We start from the raw sequence: 20,083 nt of genomic DNA, 5'->3' as shown, positions 1-20,083 counted from the left end.
AACATGCAGATCATCGGTAAGAATTGTGATGTGTAGTGAGATTAGGTAATAGGTGAAAGAGAGCTGGGAGAGGTGGAGGTTTTCACCAGTGAGAAGAGGAAGAACAGGAGTACAAGCGCAACATTTCATGTGTCACAGTGAGAGGGAGACAGGTGGAAAGGTGAAGATGCAAGGAGAGAAAGAGATAGTGAAGGTAAGGTTGTTTATACACTAGGGGTTCACCATTCCAGAGAACAAGCAGTGCACAAGAGAGGTGAATAAGAGAGTGGAGGCAGGGTGGGGTGGGTGGAGACGAGTGTTTGCTGTGATTTGTGACAGAAAGACAGCAGCCAGAGTGAAAGGGAAGGTTTACAAGATATTAGTGAGACTTGCTATGATGTATGATTTGGAGACCGTGTCACTGAGAAAACAGGAGGCGGCAGCAGAATTGTATTCCTAAGATTTTCAGTGGTGAGAAAGTGGCAACCACTAAAGGGAGAGAAGAAGAAGATATTTGCCTTCTTTTACCCTTTTGAATTAATTGAAACTTTTATCCATAAAGACTAAATGCACTAAAATTAAAAATTCTTATATCTGTTTCTTATGTATGTGTTTGCACAGTGCAGATCTACACAGAAGCTTACAGGAAACTGAAGAAGACGGGTGAGGTTAAAGAGGACAGCACGATGGAAAAAACAAGAATGAAAGCAGCCAGTGATAAATATTAACTTTTGTGAAACATTTTGAGCATTTGCATCACTAAAAGTCCTCATATATAGCTCTTTGTCATTGCCTTAAACTGCTAGAATTTGATTTTAAAAATACGGGTATCATGTAGCGGTTCGAGTTAGAAGCTGGGAATATGCAATCACATCTGTAAGAGTTACATTTCGCAGCTCATTGTATCTCTGACTGCAAAATAAAGTTTGATAACAATCTGTTTTTGTGTTATTAATATGTTGTATGGAAATAAAGAAAAAAAAACAATGAAAGCACTTTTTAAATGCTTTTTTGTAAATCTGTTTTTTAAAAAAAACAATATGTCTGCACAAGGGCCTGTAATTAAAAGGGAAAAGAGCCTCAGTGTGGCATTTCCTGTATGCTATAGGAACATCACTGTGGATTTTATGTGAAACATTCAGAAGTGGTGGATGTCACAACAATCATAGCCACTAACCTGTGCTAGTCTGGTAAAACACGCTAAAAGCCCGTTGATGTCGAGTCCCTTACTGGGATGAAAGTCACTATTGTTTCTGTCTCTGTGCGCACGCCTGTGTTTTTGTGCGTGTGTGCACATGTGTGTTTGTCTGCCCTTACACTGATCTGAAGAGAAAGTAGTTTCAAAGGGAGCGACTCACATGTAATAACATGCACTCGGCAAGTGACAATCCACATGCACACACACACACAGGTGAAAGGTGACAAAATTCCGTCTTTATATCTTTACATTGCAAATTCTTTGTTGAACAGTGTATCTAGGAAAAGTTCCAACACAACAGTGTATTCACATATATACTCTCTATATATGTGCATTTTAACTCTCAAGAAGTAGCTTTTACAATTTAACCACAAGGGAACAAATACTACATTAAGAACATCTATTCATACAATATGTAAAACTCTGGAGAAGTATGTCCAGCACTGCAAAACATCTAAAGACTTCCACTTTCATCGTCACAACATAGATTATCAATGAATATTGCATTGTTTTGAGAAAAAAATCTAAAATAACATAAAGAACTTTAATGATCACTCAGGAGACTTGTGAAAATATGAAGCTTTACTTTTCATATGAGAATACCAGCAGTCTGGGAATGCTCAGAGGTACAGAATCAAGTGCCTCTTCCTCTGCTTTCAGAGAGAAAAGAGAGAAGAGAGGTAATTATTTTTCCTTCCACATCTGCATCTTAAAGCTCTTTAAATAGTTTAGAGTTCAGCAGCTCGCTACAGTATGCTGCGATAATGATGGTGGTGACTTTAGATGAAAAATATCTCACGTCTGTAATTTGATTTGAGTTTGATCGGAGGTGACTTTTAACTCATAGGGTAGGGAAACCTAGGCGTAGGCTTGCTTTTACAATATGCTTATTGACCAGTTCTTTATCCTCATAGGGCCAATATAAAAACAACAAGTTCATATCGCAGTACCAAATATGAAGTCAAAAATCCCTATACTATAAAATGCTGCAGCAGGCTCCTACTCAGCGCAGCGCCATGGCAACTCAACGTACAATTTTATGTCAATCCATCCAGAAGTTCTTTAGAGGTTCTTTAGCTACATCATCCTGTCCCATAACTCCACTGCCATGGCTAAAGAGTAGAAAAAAAGTGTTTTTATATAAGAATGTCCATTTTCAGCCAGCATAGAGCATGTGAAATACCAGAGCAGGGTTCGCTATAGGGACGAACTTCGAGGCCGACCTATCTTTCTCCTTCTATCTTTGCATGCGGTTACTAACACCAGCTTCCCTCGTCACATGCGACCCCCCGCCTCACTTGTTCACCCACCATATTTTCCACCTACAGTTTATCACACTTCCTCTTCTTCTGCTCAAGGCCCCTAGTCTGTCTGCCAGACAGGAAAAACAAAGACTTTGGGACTATCATTACGGTCCAAATGGTATATTACACTGTACCATTGAACGGTACCTCATTGAATATTCAGTAGTGTTACACAGTATCTATTTAAGAAAAACTAAAATAAATTCATTAGATACTTAGGAAGTTATGGACATAATTTAAGTTAGCTTTCATCTGTGTCCTCATTCATGCAAACTGGTATTTGAAACACGAGCTGTGCTTTAAACTTTAATTTAATTTGGTAAAGAGCCGAGAAACACAGCCGACTTATTAGATGAACACACGTACAAGCACGCATGTTTAACTGCACGCAAGGTGTCAGTTGAATTGCTGTCCTTGTTTCACAGTTTCAGGCCAAGAATGAAACTATTTGAGGACAAAACTCACTAATGTTTAAATTACATGCTTGACATCAAATAATTATCAAATAAAATAAGTAGGGCAACAGCTATATTTACCCTATCACATGAATTTATTCCAAAACCGGAATGATTTTATTGAAGTTTTATGTTTTGTTGGTCAATACCTCTCACTACGTAATTGCAATTTATTAATTAATTTAAAAAAATGTCACCAGTACATATTTTCAGGCTTAAATAATTGTAAGAGACAATTAAGTGTGTAATAGTATATTATGACTGCTATGTCCAATTAATTGCTGGAATGTATCTTTTTCCACTTGTTAGCTGCCATGACTGTTTTTTTTCCCTCTTATGTACCTCAGCCAGGATGTGCACAAGTCTGCCAGCCGTTAACCCCACAGAGGAAGTGTGCAGGAAATGAGATCAGCCTTAAACAGAGGTAACGCCTAAGCCTGAACCACTGACACCAGACCAATAACTGTCACTCATTGCACCTGATGCAGAGATACTAAAAATGTAGCAAATAACAGGAAAGTAACAGAAAGTAACAGTAACAGAACAGAACAGAAACGATCAACACAGCAGAGCCATCAAAGAGAAAAGCAAATCATATGAAAGAAAACTAGAACTGAACTTAAAGAAGGCATGGGCTTGAAAAGACAATGAGATCAGATCAAATTTAGCAGAAGAGAACAGAGAAAAGAAAGATGTGCAGCTTTTAGAATCACACATATTCTGGTAAAAAAGATAACAGTGTTAAAGTTAGGCTGAATCTATGCGTGACCAAGACTACATTGTTGCATTTTGCTTTACAAGGCAACAGAATAGACTAAAACATTACAGCCAAGACCACATTAAAACGAAACAGCCCCATGATGCTCAGAAGAAAGAAGAAAATTACTTGTATTAACTTTTAGATATAATATATTTGGAAAATATGATGTTTCAATAGCTAAAAATACCAATTCTGTGGGCAAACTCATACAGTAACTGCTGCTACGGCCTGTACGTATTCTTGTTACCATGATGAAAAACACATTTCGAAACTTCACAGAGGAAACCAGGCCTGGCAGTACTGTGTGCGCACATGTGGATGTGAGTATATGTTGTGCATTTCTATACACTGATCTCAGCACGCACATCAGTGCACATCAGAATGAAAAAGAAAACACTGCATTTTTTTTTCATTGAGCGCACAGACAGGAAGAAGGAGCAACCATGTACACTATATCCAAGCACAACAACTTTTTTTTCTCCTTGAGGTGCAATACACAACTGCAGTTAGCAGAAACCTGCTTTGTTATGCTAAGTTTATGTTCTATTTTCATTAAACCCCTGCATAAATTTGTCAGTTTTTTTAAAGTGCCCGAATATATACAAACTGAATATGACGTAGAGAAACTGTTCGTACGGCTGCTGGCCACACTGTTGTGATGGGTGCTTCCTCCAAACAAGCATGCATGGCTTCGCTGGGATGCTCAATCTTGGCTCGGCAGCCCTTGAAAATGGAGCTCCCGTTGAACGCTACCACCAAGTGCAAAGTTTGCGCAGTTATTTGATTTTTGAATGCAAAAGGTGTTAAACCAGTTGAAATTCATCGCCACTTGACAGAAGTGTATGGACAATCATGCATAGATGTGAAAAAGGTTTGTTCCCTAAGTTGAAAGAGCATTTGTCCGGAAGGCGATTCTGCTCCGACGAAGAGGTCAAAGATGACGTTCAATGCTTACTGAAGGACATGGCAGCAAGCTGGTATGACATGGGCATTCTAAAACTGCCACAGCATCTACAAAAATGCTTCGACCGAAATGGTGATTATGTAGAAAAGAAAATAATTCTTCAGCCTTAAAAATCATGTAGATATTATAGAAAGTAAACAGAGTGATTTTCTAACGAAGACCTTGCTTTTGGGATTCCCTTCGTATATCAGAGACTCTGCAGTTGTCAATCACTTTCTTATTTACTTCATAACTTAGTTGCTTGAACTGCTCACCGATCCATCTGCTTGACCGTGTAGTGGCGCATGTTTGAATATTTGTTGAAGAGCAGCTTTTGTATTAAAGCCACTCTTTTCGAATAAAAGATACCAGATAAGTAATGTATGCATGACCCTTTACTCAAACATAATGAGGTCCATTTTGTACTTAAGGGCCATTAAAAGTACTTAGTAAAATTTAGAAATGTTAATCTCTGTCTGCAGATGGGACTCTTTGTCAGACAGAAACTTGCCTCGATGAAAAAATAGCCAAATGCAGCAGGAGTTATGAATAATAATAGTGTAACAAAAATAATACTAATGTTTCATAGCTGTGAACTGTCACCTGACCGAAAAATATAATTAACATATGGTGATCTTCAAGGCTTTGTAACACATTACGTGATTCAATGAGTGACTGATGAAGCGGGTAAATATACGAACAAATAAATGAATAGGTAATGAAATGATTAATTATTTAATTAGTTAAACAAACCAAGCAAGCGTCAGACACTAACAATGCTCAAAAGCATCATTATCATACCTGCATAATCACACCCTTGCACAAAATGTCACACGGTTTTAACACCATTTTAAACCTATTTATGTACTTTTAACCACGCACACCTAAATCCCACTTTGCATACTTTATTGGCAGGCACTTCTCAGAAAACACACAGAACATGTGAACTCTTGGTTCTTAAATGACTATCACTTTGCTCCGCTCTTTATAAATGTCATGTTGTTGTCAAATTAAGATATTTATTTAAGACATACCAGTCTACATCCTACAGTTTACCTTTAGAAGCAGCCCTGCTAGTGTGGAATCACTGATAGTTAAAGATTTCTAAAGGGACTAAAACCAAGGCTACAATTAATCAGAGATTCTCTGTTAGATCAAGACTTTATCTCCACTGGAAAATCAACCCCTGCTCCTACACATCAGTCTGATAGAAGAGTAGCTGGAAGACAATCAGGAAGAAACGGCATAGAACAAATTATAGGGCCATGGGTGTGACAGAGCATTGCATTCCAGAGGCAGACTCTACACTGTATAATTCTCTGGAAGTGAATCAGTCTAATATTGTGATCCCAAATATCCACTGTCGCAATTCTTGACATGATGTCTGCTGCCATGTGCAAATGCCCTGACATATGTAGGGCCATGAGTGAGCGTAAGAAGGGTATCGTGAAGCATGTAGCTTTACGTTTTTTTGAAAACCAGTGGCTTTCAGTAATAGCCTGCCCCACTTCATTACCATCAACATTATCCAGATATATTTTTTGGTGTGTGTCCTGAGGTATAAAACAAGGCTTCCTTTTACCCATTTGGAAACCAAGAACTCGGCTTCCCTCTAATGAAGGCTGAAGAAAAAAGGTGTACAGGGAAGAGGATAAAGACTGAAGAAGTTAAAATGTAGAACAACGTTACTGTTTGACCGATGTGTGCTTGTGGTGGTCATCAGGGTCATCATGATGAAATGCGGTGGTCAAACAATGAAGCTGTTCCAATTAGCAAAAAGTATTGCTGCATCTATAACAGTTTATTAAGGTTATTGTTAAAGCATGCGTTTAAACAGTTTGGCTCACTGATATCGACGTCTCTTTTTCAAGCGAGTGTTTACACATAAACACAAGACATATACAGTTTAGGAGTAGAAGGATGGGCAGACAGAAATAATGTAGCGTCACAGGTTTTTGTAGCTTATTCAATTTCTAGGCACCATATTATTTTAAATACAGTTTTACGAAGTACCGTGTGACTAAGAGGCACAGCTAATTTTAAAATGTCTTGCAACCTGACATCGAAAGCACTGTAGTTAAATTTAATCAAAGGGCCGGGGCAACCAGTCAGGTTTTGTAAATAAACACCTTACAAAGGTGCTCTCTCTCACTAGCCAAGTATGACCATGCCACTTTGCCATGTAACCTGGTGGGAAAAGCAACATCACCTTTGATAAACTGCAATTAACTGTGACACGCAGAATCAAATGGCTACAGGGTAGATGGAGATAAGTCTGAATAGTCATATTAAGTGTAATGTAATAAAAGGCAGTTTAAAAATAAATAAAAATCACAAAAAGTGACTGCTGACTAAGAAAAACAAATCATGATCCTTAGCTTAGTGTCCAAATCTTTTTTTATCTTTTCCAAAACATTAAAATACTGCTATCTTGGACACTTACAGGATAGTTGGACACTTGTAGGTAGTTAAGTCTTAACAAAATAATATTTGTCTCAGATTAACAAGTGAAATAGAACTGTAATATGTTGATAGGATGAAAGCCTTAGCCGCCTCAGTAGCTCCCTGGATCAAGAGACTGTATTCTCAGAATTCTATTAACAAGTTGATCGCTTTGTTTTGTAAGCTGGCCATCTGCAACCCTGCAATACCTGTTAGGGCAGGTGACTTCACCAAGAAAGGAGCAGGAGAGAGAAACTATTCAAGTGAGGTCTTGCTCCACCAGAGGGAGAAAACCACGGGCAATATATATGCTCCTTGTGTATGTAAAAAAAACATATTTGATACTAAAGTCGGGCAGAAGAGATTCCTCCAGTGTGGGGCACACATCTGCACTCTCCTTAAAATTAAAGGTAGCATCCACAAGGTTTTTCACACGTCTCATTTTTACTTAGAGGAAAGACAGTCGCTACATCTACATCCTCCTCATGTTTTTCCCCCTGTTTCAGTCCTAGAGTGGCAGTATGTGATGGACTGTGGAAGCACTTTTCTCTTCCTAGTGTGACCGTTTCAATCCTTTTAATTTACCCTGAGTACTAAAAAGTGGAAGCTGAACCATGATTGCTGATTATTCACCTGGACTGTATTCTGTATTCAGTATATTGTTTTCCCAAACAGGGCAAAAACTTATCATGATCATCTTTACATGGCACAAAAATAGCACAAGGATGTCCCTAGTGGCGTGCCATACTTCATCTGCTATTACTCTTGTAAAGACAGGGACCGGCAGCAGAAAGGAAGCGCTCACCTCTTTGTCTGATGCAAACACGACTAGCTTTGTGGAATTAACATATCTCAGCGAGACACATATTCAGTATTGAATATGTTTGTTGGTGACTGCAAGCAATAGGCTACCCCTCAGGGGCATAGAGGCATCAACTACCTGAGGCTTGTAGGGTCCTTTGTTCTGATTTTGCTTATACTCTTATACAGTAATAGGACAGAGATGTCAACTTTACCGAGCTGGAATACAGTTATTTCAATTGCTGCTAGCTGGCTTATAATGTCTATACTCCAGCAAGAGTCCCCCTCTGCATGTAAGTTCACGAAATTGCAAGCAGTACAGTTGTAAAGGGAATCACATCCATCATAGCCAGAAGTGAAAATCCAGAGCAAGTGAAACAATTCAGGATCTCTGACAGATACGTCAACAGTAAAACATACAGCATGACTGCGCAAACATACAGAAATATCAACACTTACATATGCAATATGATACACAGCAGAGGGAGTCTATGACAGAAAAAAGTATTAAATGACAAAGAACATATTCTATGAATCTTTAAAAAGCTATTATCAGTATCTTATTATATGTATACAGCGTATATATTTACATAAAATATGCCTTCTAAATGTCATTTGCGCAGCATACTCTACTGTTTCATTTGTTCTAGGAAACAAGGGCAAACTAATTTAGCAAAACAGAGTCGGCTGGCTGATGCAACACAGTGAAATTTTAGGAGCAATCATGCACAATGAACCACTTCTGTCAGACCACCTATCGAGCTGCATGTGTGTGCTTGTGCATGTGTGTGTACAAATCAGTGTCAATATTTTTGTGTACTGTATGTGTGTAGGTGTCTAAGTGTGCACCTGTCACTAATGTACATAAGAAATTCATGTCTTCTCTGTTCTCCACTCCTACAGTGCAGCCTGAAGGCAATTTTCATCACTACCTCATGCAACTGCAGGTATCTATTGTGGCCTGTTCCTAGTATCTTGCTGAAGTTTTGGCTGTAGGTGATATGATCCGAAAATCCCTCCACTTGAGCTGTGCCATGTAATTTAAACTGAAATCCATAATAAGTCTGCTCAGAACAGTGCTACTGTTGTGGCTTATTTGTCACTGTTGTAGGTGAAAACTGCTATTATTTTTGTGTATTTATCCATCCATCCATCCGAGGAAGAGAGAGTCTGCCAAGACTCATGTCCAGACCCATATAAGAGGCATGAAAATAAATAAATAAAGGCTTGGAACTGACTTGACGTCAGATCTAAGCACAGCAGGCCATTTATTTTTTAAAGGTGCATGGTTAGATTTGGAAATGGGTGTATCACAATCTAAAGTGCAATCTTTGTAAAATAGTTTGGTTCCCAAATTTTACCAAACAGCAAGTGAAAGCAAAAGTACACAAATTAAGGATGAAAAAAAAAAGTGCCCGATGAGAGGAGCCAAAACAGAGTCAGCAAAAAATGTATAACACAAATGATTTTTGTGTCTTGATAGACATGACATGGATTCTAACTTGAGCTATGGGTTGCTTTTACAACAGCATCAGATCAATCATAACCCATTTTTAACACTTCTAGGGTACATTTGATCTGTTTCTCAACCTGAAAAGCCTGGCTCAGTTTAATCTAGTTCAGCCTCCCTCTTTCTCTCAGTTTCTCAGCTCCATTCCAGCTCCTCTCTGGGAGTTGATCACCCTTTGGCTACTCTACTTGATTTCTTCCATGACTCTATACTTTTCTAACCGCTTCCTGATTGCCTCGCTCTTGACCTTTATATAAAGATGAAGCTGAACATGAAACTCTGCATGCCCACAGATTAACCCCCTAAGTAACTTGAAATATTGGAGACTTAGCTAATAAACAAATGCATTAGGAACAGGGTACCATACAAATGTTGTGGTCCACTGAATTTTATGACATCTTCAACATAAAAATGTGGATGACATTATATTTAATGTTTCTAATTTGAGCTTGGTTCATTCTGCCTTTTTCCTTTGTCTCCTGTAATGGCTAAAGATCAGCATTTTTTCATTTAGTATGATGAAATCATTCAACAATGAAATATCACTGAGCTTTTTAACAATACAGCTGCAATACAATCTATGTCTAAATATATGTAGTTAAAAACCATTTAAATAGAATGATGATGCAAATGTTATGTAATGTTATGTTTGCATAACTAGAGTACTTTAATACAATATTATATTTGTCTAACACGTAAAAAACAACCAGACAGTTTTTAATTATTCCACCGTGTCTCTTTGTCCTGTCTTGCTCCCCATCACCCCCAACCAGTCCTATCAAATGGCTCCCAATCCCTGAGCCCCAGGAAAGTGAGTTTTGTCTTCCCACTGTCACCAAAGCGCTTGCTCATAGGAGGTCAAACGATTGTTGGAATATCTCTGTTTTCTCTAGATTCTCTGTTTTCTCTGTAGTATTGTATGATCTTTACCTTACAATATAAAATGCCCCGAGGCAGCTGCTGTGATTTGGTGCTATATCAATAAAATTTAATGTAATTGCTTTATTTATAAAATGATTTGCTATCTACAAAGTAAAATGTCAGCTATTTAGTCTGTGGTATACTGATGGTAAGAAAAATAACTTTAGCAGCAGATTTGTGGCTGTGTATTGCACACTAAAACTTAATAAATGAAGCTGGCTAGCCAATATAACAAATGACAAGTCCAAATATGATAACATCTTTCCCTAAAAATCTAACATGGCAGTGGAAAAAAAATGCTGTTTTGAGACTTTAAAATGCAGAATTGAAAACCAACAGGTGCTGCAGCACTGCAGACATTTCTATGTATACACTGTTTCTATAGGAGAAACAAGATCTTTACTGCATCTTTGATGAGTTGCCTACTGAGATCTGGCCTCCTTCTTGGCAGCCAACTAAGCTTGCCCCTGCTTATACATTTGCTGCTGAGCTGCTACAAGTAAATGTTACAAATCTATGAGTGAGAAGAAAGTTATGACAGGATGGCAATACGAAGGAGGAAAGGAGAATGATGTATTTGTTACAAGTGATAACAATGATATTAACAAAAAAAAAAATGTTATTCTGTTTGACTGATTAAATATGGCTCTTTTTCACATCATGCTTTGTGCAAATCAATCACTAGATCAGATTTGTGTCAGATTGTGTATAATTCATTTTTATTATGTATTTATGAATCAAACCATACCTACAGTACTCTACAATCAGGCTCAGCCTTGCGTAACCAGGTCACTAATTCTTGTCATTGATGAATGTCAGATTATCAATAATATATTTTATCTGGAAGAAAAGCTGTTTGCTTTGAGAGCTCATTCTTCAGTGTATTTTCTATGATTCCCTGTATTCTAAGTATTTAGACAATGAAACACTGATAACTTAATTACCTTGGATGTGAAATGACAGCAGTTATTTAATTGTTCACTTTATATGGCTAAATGCGGCCTTTAATTAAAGCTGCCAGTCATTTGCCTCATAATTAGTGTGTCATGCCATATTTAGTAAAGCAATAACAACAAGGTGCCAAAACATTAGAATGTCACATCTGTATGGACCTCAGCCAATTACTTTGCATTGACTTACATCACTGACAATGAGCTGAAATTGTCTCTGTTTAACAGGTGGACATTCTCTGAAGTCAATTAGCGCATTTTTTTTTTGCTCTCTTCCTCTTTAAACAATCAGTACCATCACCAACAGTTGATTACAGCAGAAACTGTGGGAAGAAGCACTCAAATGCCTCTGGTTAATCTTTGGTTGTGAGAGAAAAGCAAATCTGTTTCAAGTAGTGTAACAATGTACTGATACAAAATGTTAGCATGTTTGGCTAGAAAAGTATATACAATATGATTATGTGAGTTGCTAATGATGAACTAATTTTACATTAGTCCCATCATTCCATTTTGCCTATTACCATTTACCAATCACACTTATCTATGTGAACTGCTCCACAGGCCTTAAAAACGGTAACATACTGACAGAAATGCTATGCTAATATGCTAATTGATTAGTTTAAGCAGGGTATTTCTATTTACAATGACACGCGCAGCTGTGTTTAAGGCTAAACATTCCATTCCATCAAAAGTGCGAAATCAGAGTTCTGGTTCAACTGAATGCCCCTTCAAGTCAGATTTCTGATTCAGAAACTCAAAGAAGCACCACCAGTCCAGAATTCACAATCCAAGATGGCGGTAGGGAACATAAATAGTAAAACTGCAAAACCCATAGTCTGTACTGCCCCTATTGTATATTTATAACTTGCTAAATAGGCCACACACAGAGCACTGACCAGCCTCTATCCCTGAATGAGCAGCCGTGGTATTTCAAGCACAAAAAGGTGGTTGATCCAATCCTTTATTTCCAGAGATCCAGATTGAAATGGAGGGCAAGTGAAGTGGACGTGGCTAATGTATGTAGCTAGAGTCGATGAGTGACGTCAGATAGTCAGCGAAGCCAGCTGCACGTCAGTTGTTCCAGAAACGACAAAACTGGACACGCAAGGAAACAGCAAAATACAATAAGGGAAATAACAACAATACACATAACAGCCGAGTTACAACCATAGGAATTGCTGATGGGCTTGGGATGAGTGGAAGGATGAGCTGGTCTTAAATTCCTGCCTGTGATTGCTGCTGGATCACAGGTGGATGATCCAGGTGTGGAAGCAAGCCTCCGTCCCCATAAGCAGTTACCGAAGAACCAGAGCTAGCATGGACAATCTTCTAAAACCAGTCTTCTAGTCTTTAGTCACTGGTTGTAAAGCGCAAACAGACAAACAGTTCAGGAATTGTTAAAAAAAACTGTGTGCTACACTCAGAGAAATATTTATGTTCCAAAATACTGATTTTAAGTAATTAAGTCATTTTAAATAACACTGATTTTACATATTTCAGTTGCATTTTACTCAAGATTATTGCTTTATCTTTATGGAGTGTGTTCCATTGTTTCAGTAACATAAGCATTTAATATTGACCCCCTTATCTCAAATATGAACTGATATGTAGAAACATTTTTATTTATTTACTCCTCGAAGTACCTGCCTACCTCAACAAAATCTCACCTCTGGAACATAGCTCTTGTAGAAGTCAGTAAAAATAATCCATTGAATGTGCTAGCTGAACCTCACAAGACCTAGTTCATCGACAGCAAACAGTTACACCAGCGAGAAGTTCCTCCTAATTTGAGTTAACGGCCAGATTGGAGTTGGAAAAAAATTACACTTGAAAACAGCTGCTGATGTTATAAAATTCTGGGCTGCAGTTCAGCATTGGATCATTACAATCCATTAGCCTAAATCGAGAACAAATAAAAGAATAGGTCAGGTTTTCTGTAGCCCTATAAAGTTTATAGTCTTCTATAAACCAACAATATTGTATTTCACATAATACAGATGCCAAGCAACAGGTGAGAGCACAATAATACTTTGCATTTACCAACAAATAAACAAACCCAGTGAACTGTGTGTCAAGCTGATGGAATACTGGATGAAAACCGGGTTGAGATAAGTATTTTTACCAATTTCTCAAAGTTTTATAATGAATAGCACATAATTAGCTGTGGAGTGACTGGTGAACCATACAATGCAGTCATCACCATCATCTTCACCAGCACAGAAAAGAAACTGGTTTTAATTATCGTATCACTGCATAACTTTGTTGTTTCGTTATACAGTCTGTGTGATTCTGACTTAGGAAAAGCACAAAACATGGAGCAAAACTCACTGCAGAGACCTGATTAAAATTCAAGGCAAGTGCAAAATTAATAAATGAAAACACCATCACTGTTGTCCATCTAGTATTTCAGATGCCCAGTCCTGTCACCTGCAGCGTTACAGCTTAAGGAAACACACACATTTCCTGTTTATCTGTGAGAACAAAAGAGAACATCTGGGAAAAGACCTGGGACAAACCCAACCAAACATGCTTGCATGTTTCTATAAACATACACAGGGTGGCAGGAAATACCCCCCCCCCCCCACCCCCAAAAAAAGAAAATACTGTAATCGTTGCTCTCTCAGATGCTGTCTCTCTGTCTTTCTCTTGCCGCCTCTCATAATAAAAGCTGGTTTGACAGGCCAGTGTAGAGTACTGCATTTGTGGCACAGGAGGGAGTATTCTATTGCTGCTGAACACCAAATTGTATTATTGAAGTGCTTTTCTTATTCCTCCTTCGCTATCTGTCCTTATATTAAAAATGTTTCCAGTCTTCAATAAAAGCTTAATGCGGTCTTATACACGCAACATTTGCAAGTGAATTGCAATGCACCATATTGCCTCCGATGGTAATCAGAAAAACATTGTGCTGTGCGAGAAAGAATAGCCAGACCAATATCGAGCGTGATTGTGCTGAATGTTATCTGATGGAGATGTTGGAAATAAAGGCAAACTGTATGTAAACTGAATGCCACACTGGTTGGCCATATGGCCGGCAATAAGATGCAGGCAAGTGAAACAGCAGGAGGAAATTATAGTTAAATTATATCCACAGCCCTGTTTGCATGCAAAGTCGTAAGTAAATAAGACAAGCATATGGCACAGAATAAGTTAAGAATATGTTATATGTGAAATATGCTTAAATTGTGAAGGAATGTGTGTGGTGTCTTTGTGCTGTCAGGTAATCATATATTAGTTCTCCTTCTCTCTGTCTCATTTTCATCCCAATCAAGTTTGTCTTTTACGATTCATGCTTATCTCTGTGCTGTCTCAGCTTGTTATTGTGTACCTGTGTTTTTGGTATCTTGTACTCTCTTGATATTTTACTCTTGATCTGTGTGATTTCTTTTCTTTCCTTTGCAGGATCTACCTTTTTCATCTAGTGTTGTTCTCATGCCTCTTGCCCACTCCCCAGCCCTCTTTCCCCACAGACAGTATATTTGGATATCATTCGGCAGAAAAGGTGTCTTAAGGGGAGGCAAGAAGCCGTTTGAACATCAATTTCAGCAAAATCAAAATAGTGCGCAAAAATTCCTCACTCTTCACCCATTTCTGAGCTCTTTTTTTCCCTCTCTCTCTCTCTTTCTCTTTAATTTTTTATTTTGCTCCTCCCTGACATCTCAGATAGTGACAGTGTGGTGACAGGCTGGCTGATTAAAATAACAGCAAACATAGAAAAACGTGGAAAATAGAAGGGGCAGGGGTCAGAGAAGAAGACAGCAGCTAAAAAAAAACACAGATAGAATAAAAGAGACAGAAATTAGAGGATAGAGAAAATGACTGCACTGGAATGTGGTCCAAAAGAGTTGAGAAAGCAATAATAGCTGGAGGAAAGTAGACAGGAAACCAAAAGATGTTGGACAAACTGATGTGCACATTTACACACTCAGCAGGATATTGGTGATAAATATACTGACAGTAGCTTCTTAACAACTTCAGGTGTGTGCCGTCATGCTGTCTGACATTTACACCTGGGACCTGAATCCAGAAACAGTGAAGGATGAATAATATTTTTATGCTGTTAACTCACAGTAATGGGAGACTGAATCTGACAGCGATCTGTGTATCACTGCTCTTTTAGTTAAACTAGGCAGCAGCAAATATATTTCCTATAACAAGAAGTAATAAATGAAAAAAAGAGATTTATAAGAGACAAAAAATAAGGCCTTCAAGAAAGCTGGCAAGTGTAACAGTCTTATTCCCTTTTTCCTATCTTATTCAATGCCTTCCCTCTGTTTTGTAGTGACCCAGTAAACTTCGCAGTGAACCAGAATCGCTACAGCTGATTGGCTGCATAAGTGCTAGAGAGTCATGTGATCAAACACATAAATGCACGCTTCTTTGGGGCCGCACCTTCTGAGCTGTAGTTGGCAGTTTTCTGCAAAGAACTCCCCTGTAATTTTTCTTGTGTTCATGTGAACATTGCTGAGCTCCTCTTTAGCCTGTCACGCTAAACTTACCTCCTCTCCTTTCCTCTAGGCTCCTCTCCCCCTCCAATCCTCTTTAGTCATATGCTTCACAGTTTCTGTATTATGAAGTTCAGTCTGTCAGTGGGTGCAATATCTCTTGGGGAAAAACAAAGAAAATGGAAAAATAACCAAAAAAAAAGAGATTCAACCCAGTTTGCTTTTCTTAACACATGCCAAAGAATTTGTAACAGCTTTCAAGCTTCAACACAAAAGCTCGTCCCCTCTACCTTTTCCAACAACCACAATGTGCTTGTCTGTGAGATGGTGCTCTCATCTCAGGTTAAGAAAAAGGTTAATGCTTTAGGGTGGTGGGGTGGGGTTGTGTAGTAGACTAGACTTTTTCTTGGCCGGACATGGTGGCTTCCTGAGAATTCTTTGGATGAAGGTAAGTTTACTCATCATTTTTTGTAATAACCCTAATAGCTGCATTTTTAACAAGCCAAGCTTTTCATTTAAAAAAACCATAATGCTCTGAGTTGGACACTCCCATTACCAGTTCAATGTATTTAGGTTAAAAACTCTTCTTTCTATAGAGTATAGACCCTTTTTTTTAAAAACAAGAAGTGTCAACCCCACCCCACCACCCTAAAGCATTAAACTTTTTCTGTATGGATTTCAAAAAGATTTATAAACCTAATCATTCATTTTTAAAGTTGCACTTTGGTGGACTTGGTGGTGCATTTAAATGGTGGTAGCTTTTTATGTACTGTACAGAAGAGTATAAGTGCAGTTTTATTTCTCCTTAACAAAGCTAACATTTTCTTAAAGAAAGGACAGGGAAAGCTTTTATTCCACTGCAGGAAGTTGCCATAAAGTTTTACACCAAATCTCTGCTCTGTTTGCCTTTCTGATTCCTCTGAAGGACTGATGAGATGACCTCATAATTTTGTGATAGCTTAAATACACAGCACATGAAACCACGTTAACAATGGAGGGAATGTTGATTGCATACTGTAACCACAGTGTGTTACCGTTTGTCGTGCCAGCCTATAATGACAAGTTTTAGGTAGTTGATGCGATGTTTGAGAGAAAAAGAACTCTACCTTGAAAGTGTAATTTCAGATGTACCACGAAAGCAGCATTCCAATGAGCAGCTTGATGCTGCAGTGACGCAGAGTGACTTGCTCTGTCATGGGAAGCAGATCTTTATTTACAGCTCACTTACATTACAGTTACGCAACAGCCGGACACACAGCTCAAGTTTCCCACAAGGCAGCAGTCTTCACTTTGCTTCTCTTCTCTTCAGACTTTTCTGCATTGGTTTCCAGTTTCCTCCCTTCCCTCTCATCCTCTTGCTGTTTCCCATACTGTTATGTTTCCATATGCTACAGACATTGGTAGTTTATGGACTGAGGTCTCCTACCCTATCCTACTTGGCTGAAATTCTGCTGTGTAACATAGTAATGTAGTCTGTTGCAATCTTTTGCCATCCTTTTTCCAGTACATCATCCTCTTCCTAGCCATTCTTAAACAGGCAGCTCTTTTAAACAAAAACTGCTTTATAAGTAACTTTTGACCATGTAACAATACTAAGTTCATAATACTATTGGCTTTTTTTGAACTGTAATAGCCATGGTTAGAGGACATTTTTATATGTTTGTTCAGATGCTATCTTTATTTTCCTGTATTTTCAGCAGCTACTCTGTGGTGCAGCGTAACTGATCTGAATCTAGTAAATGAGGCTTGCAACTCCAGCTGCTGACGAGGGCAGACACGTACAAAGGTCTGATGTTGGAGCCTCGGGAGAACAAGGACTGGACATTGTTGCCATATCGTTAAAGTGCACATCTGTGGTTATTCGAAATAATAAATAATTGGAAATCATTAGATATTATCCCAGTACCTGTGGGGTTGGCACGTTGCATGCACTTATTTTTTCCACTTGGAGTTTTCCAGTTTGGAGGTGATGACAGATTTAATTTGTACTGTATTAGGGTTGACCAAATTTTCTTCAAGGCATTTGCAGAAATACATGAAATGCATATGTAATATTCCACCGCTGTCTCTTCCAGGTAGCCTACAATGTTGATTGTCTTCAATTATAAATAAGCTCTCAACTGAGCTGATGTCAGTTCATGGGCAAGTCGTCTTTAACAATGTACAGCCTCTACTTGGCTGTCTCCTCCAGCGCTGCTTGACTCTTGGCCACGTTTGATTTAATCACAAACCCACAGAAGTACTATGTGGGCCAGACTCTAGACGATGAATGATAACGTTATGATGTTAGCATTTCCCCTCTACTAACCTTTGCAAGAGAACAGCCCACCACTCTACACAGTTATCAGAATGCATACTTTTTGATTTAATGTCAAAACTGAGGCTATACCAGGCTTAACATATCAATAATATATAACAGGTGAAAACTGTGAGCTGTTCTCACTGTAGACTGTAAAAAGTAATAATTGCAGTGGCAGTAAATAGACCACACTCGATTTTTTTAAGCTGACCTGTGAAAAGAAAAGGCAAATTTGGTCCATAAAGTGAAAAATATACACTGAAAGTAGAAGATTTGAATTAGAGGACACAGACTTTGATGCAAGGAAGGTCTTCCTGAATATGATTACTGTGAATATTTAGTTCATATGATGAAGTGCGCTTCCACACTGCTTACGTCTTTGTGCGAGTTTGTGATATGAGAAATGACTGGTGGTGTTAATTACATTTTAACACAGCAGGGTTTAATTATACAAGTGCTGTCTGGGTAATAGCCACACATGCTTATATCTGAAAATTTAAATCACAAGAAATAGTTCGGCTGACCTGATCTGAACTCAGCTTGTTAAGGTAAAGAAAATAAACCTACTTTAAACAAACACAATAAAAGAAATAAATAAAGTGTAATAAAATAAATTTAAGTTACATCATGCAAAAATAATGAAATCATAAAAATCTAAAACCAAATTTTCGTTTAGCCAAAAATGAATTGACTGAGCACACACATACTCACACATGCACACATCAAGGCTGCCTTTTCCAAACTCAAACCACATGAAAGCATTCAAACCCAGCACAGCTGGGTGTGTGTCTGTTTTTTATCACCCAGCTTAATTTTGCCATATGATGTCTTGTCTTGCCCAGAGTCTTAAATTTCAACGTCCCGCCTTTTATTATATTGGCATTAATTATAAAAATGATAGGGATCTGATGCCTTGTGTGTATGTGTATATGCATGTGGGTTTAGATATAGACCTCCTTAATCTTGCTTAGTAAGAAGGGTGAAATGCTAATTATACAGTAACTCTGTCATCTTTTGGGGATTAACGCCATATATCAGCCTACTCACTGTATGGAAGCCTCTGGCAGGCATTTAAAATTGTCAAAACTTGGGGATCTATGCATAAAATCTTATGTAACCAGTACACTAAGCTGTACATTATTGCTTGGAAGCATTACAATACTGTGAAAAAGTCTTAAGCCAGCCCTCAATGCTTTATATTTAGCTTCAAAGTGAGGCTTTCTTTGAATTTTTAAAAAGTGGTCTTGAGTAATACTTTTCTGAAGGTCTTAAAATGTTTTTCATTGGACATTATCGAGTCCAGTGCTTGTACCTGCCCATTTTAAGGGGAATGTTTGTTGAGCCACTTAACACTGAATCGTTCAAGCATAAAAACACAAGTGTCCCAGTTTAGTCAAAAAACATTATGCTAGAGTTCAAAAACAGCACTCTCTTTTCTCTATTACCACTACCTAATTCCACTTTCTCTTAATGTAATTTCATGACCACAGTGCCAAAATGGGTCTTACACTGAAATGTGATCACCGAAAACACAAATGCATCAAAAATATAAAGTTTGTTTGTTATCTGCTTTGGTTTGTATTTTACTTTGTGATGTGTATTTTGAGAAAAGCAGAGAAGAGACAGCATTCGGTGATTGGTTTTCATCTGACACATTCCAACACAGTCTTTTATCAGCTGTTATATTTTAATCTTCGAAGCTTATGATCATATTCATTATCACATTCTTGATTGCGATCACTTGGTTTTTTTTCACCACATTATTGACTAAAGACAAAATTTAGTTGTCTGGAATATGGCATGTTGATTAGTTTCTGTAAATTATTACCTTTTTTAATCATATTGTTCCATGTAAGTTGACTTAATATCTCTGAGAGCTGATGACATGAGCACAGCTCTCACCCGCTGTCCTCTTTTCCACTTGCTTTTGTCTTTGCTCTTTGCCTTTCTACATCTCCTACCTCTCTTTATCCTTATCGCTTTTACAAATAGTTCAGAACTACAAAGGATAGGCCACAGTCCTACACACACACACACACACACACACACACACACACACACACACACACACACACA

The 20,083-nt window shown here is 38.1% G+C and overlaps 1 long non-coding RNA gene across 7 annotated transcripts in view; it reads left to right on the top strand.

The window, feature by feature from the left end:
- LOC102290699 overlaps window positions 1–20,083 on the top strand; it is a 152,937-nt gene that overhangs the window by 113,820 nt on the left and 19,034 nt on the right. For 4 of the 7 annotated variants that reach the window (XR_317413.3, XR_006054835.1, XR_317414.3 and 1 more), the window contains one exon: window positions 601–5,461. This is a non-coding gene — a long non-coding RNA (uncharacterized LOC102290699). Of the gene's footprint in view, window positions 1–600; window positions 5,462–20,083 lie in introns of those variants that run through there. The other 3 variants (XR_006054832.1, XR_006054833.1, XR_006054834.1) reach the window with 2 other exon arrangements.

The sequence above is a fragment of the Haplochromis burtoni genome, unplaced genomic scaffold (genome assembly GCF_018398535.1).
Source record: "Haplochromis burtoni strain Fernald_Lab_line unplaced genomic scaffold, NCSU_Asbu1 Contig_142, whole genome shotgun sequence".
NCBI lineage: Eukaryota > Metazoa > Chordata > Actinopteri > Cichliformes > Cichlidae > Haplochromis > Haplochromis burtoni.
Note: the sequence above shows the minus strand (reverse complement) of the source record. Positions and strands in the feature narration are given on the sequence as shown.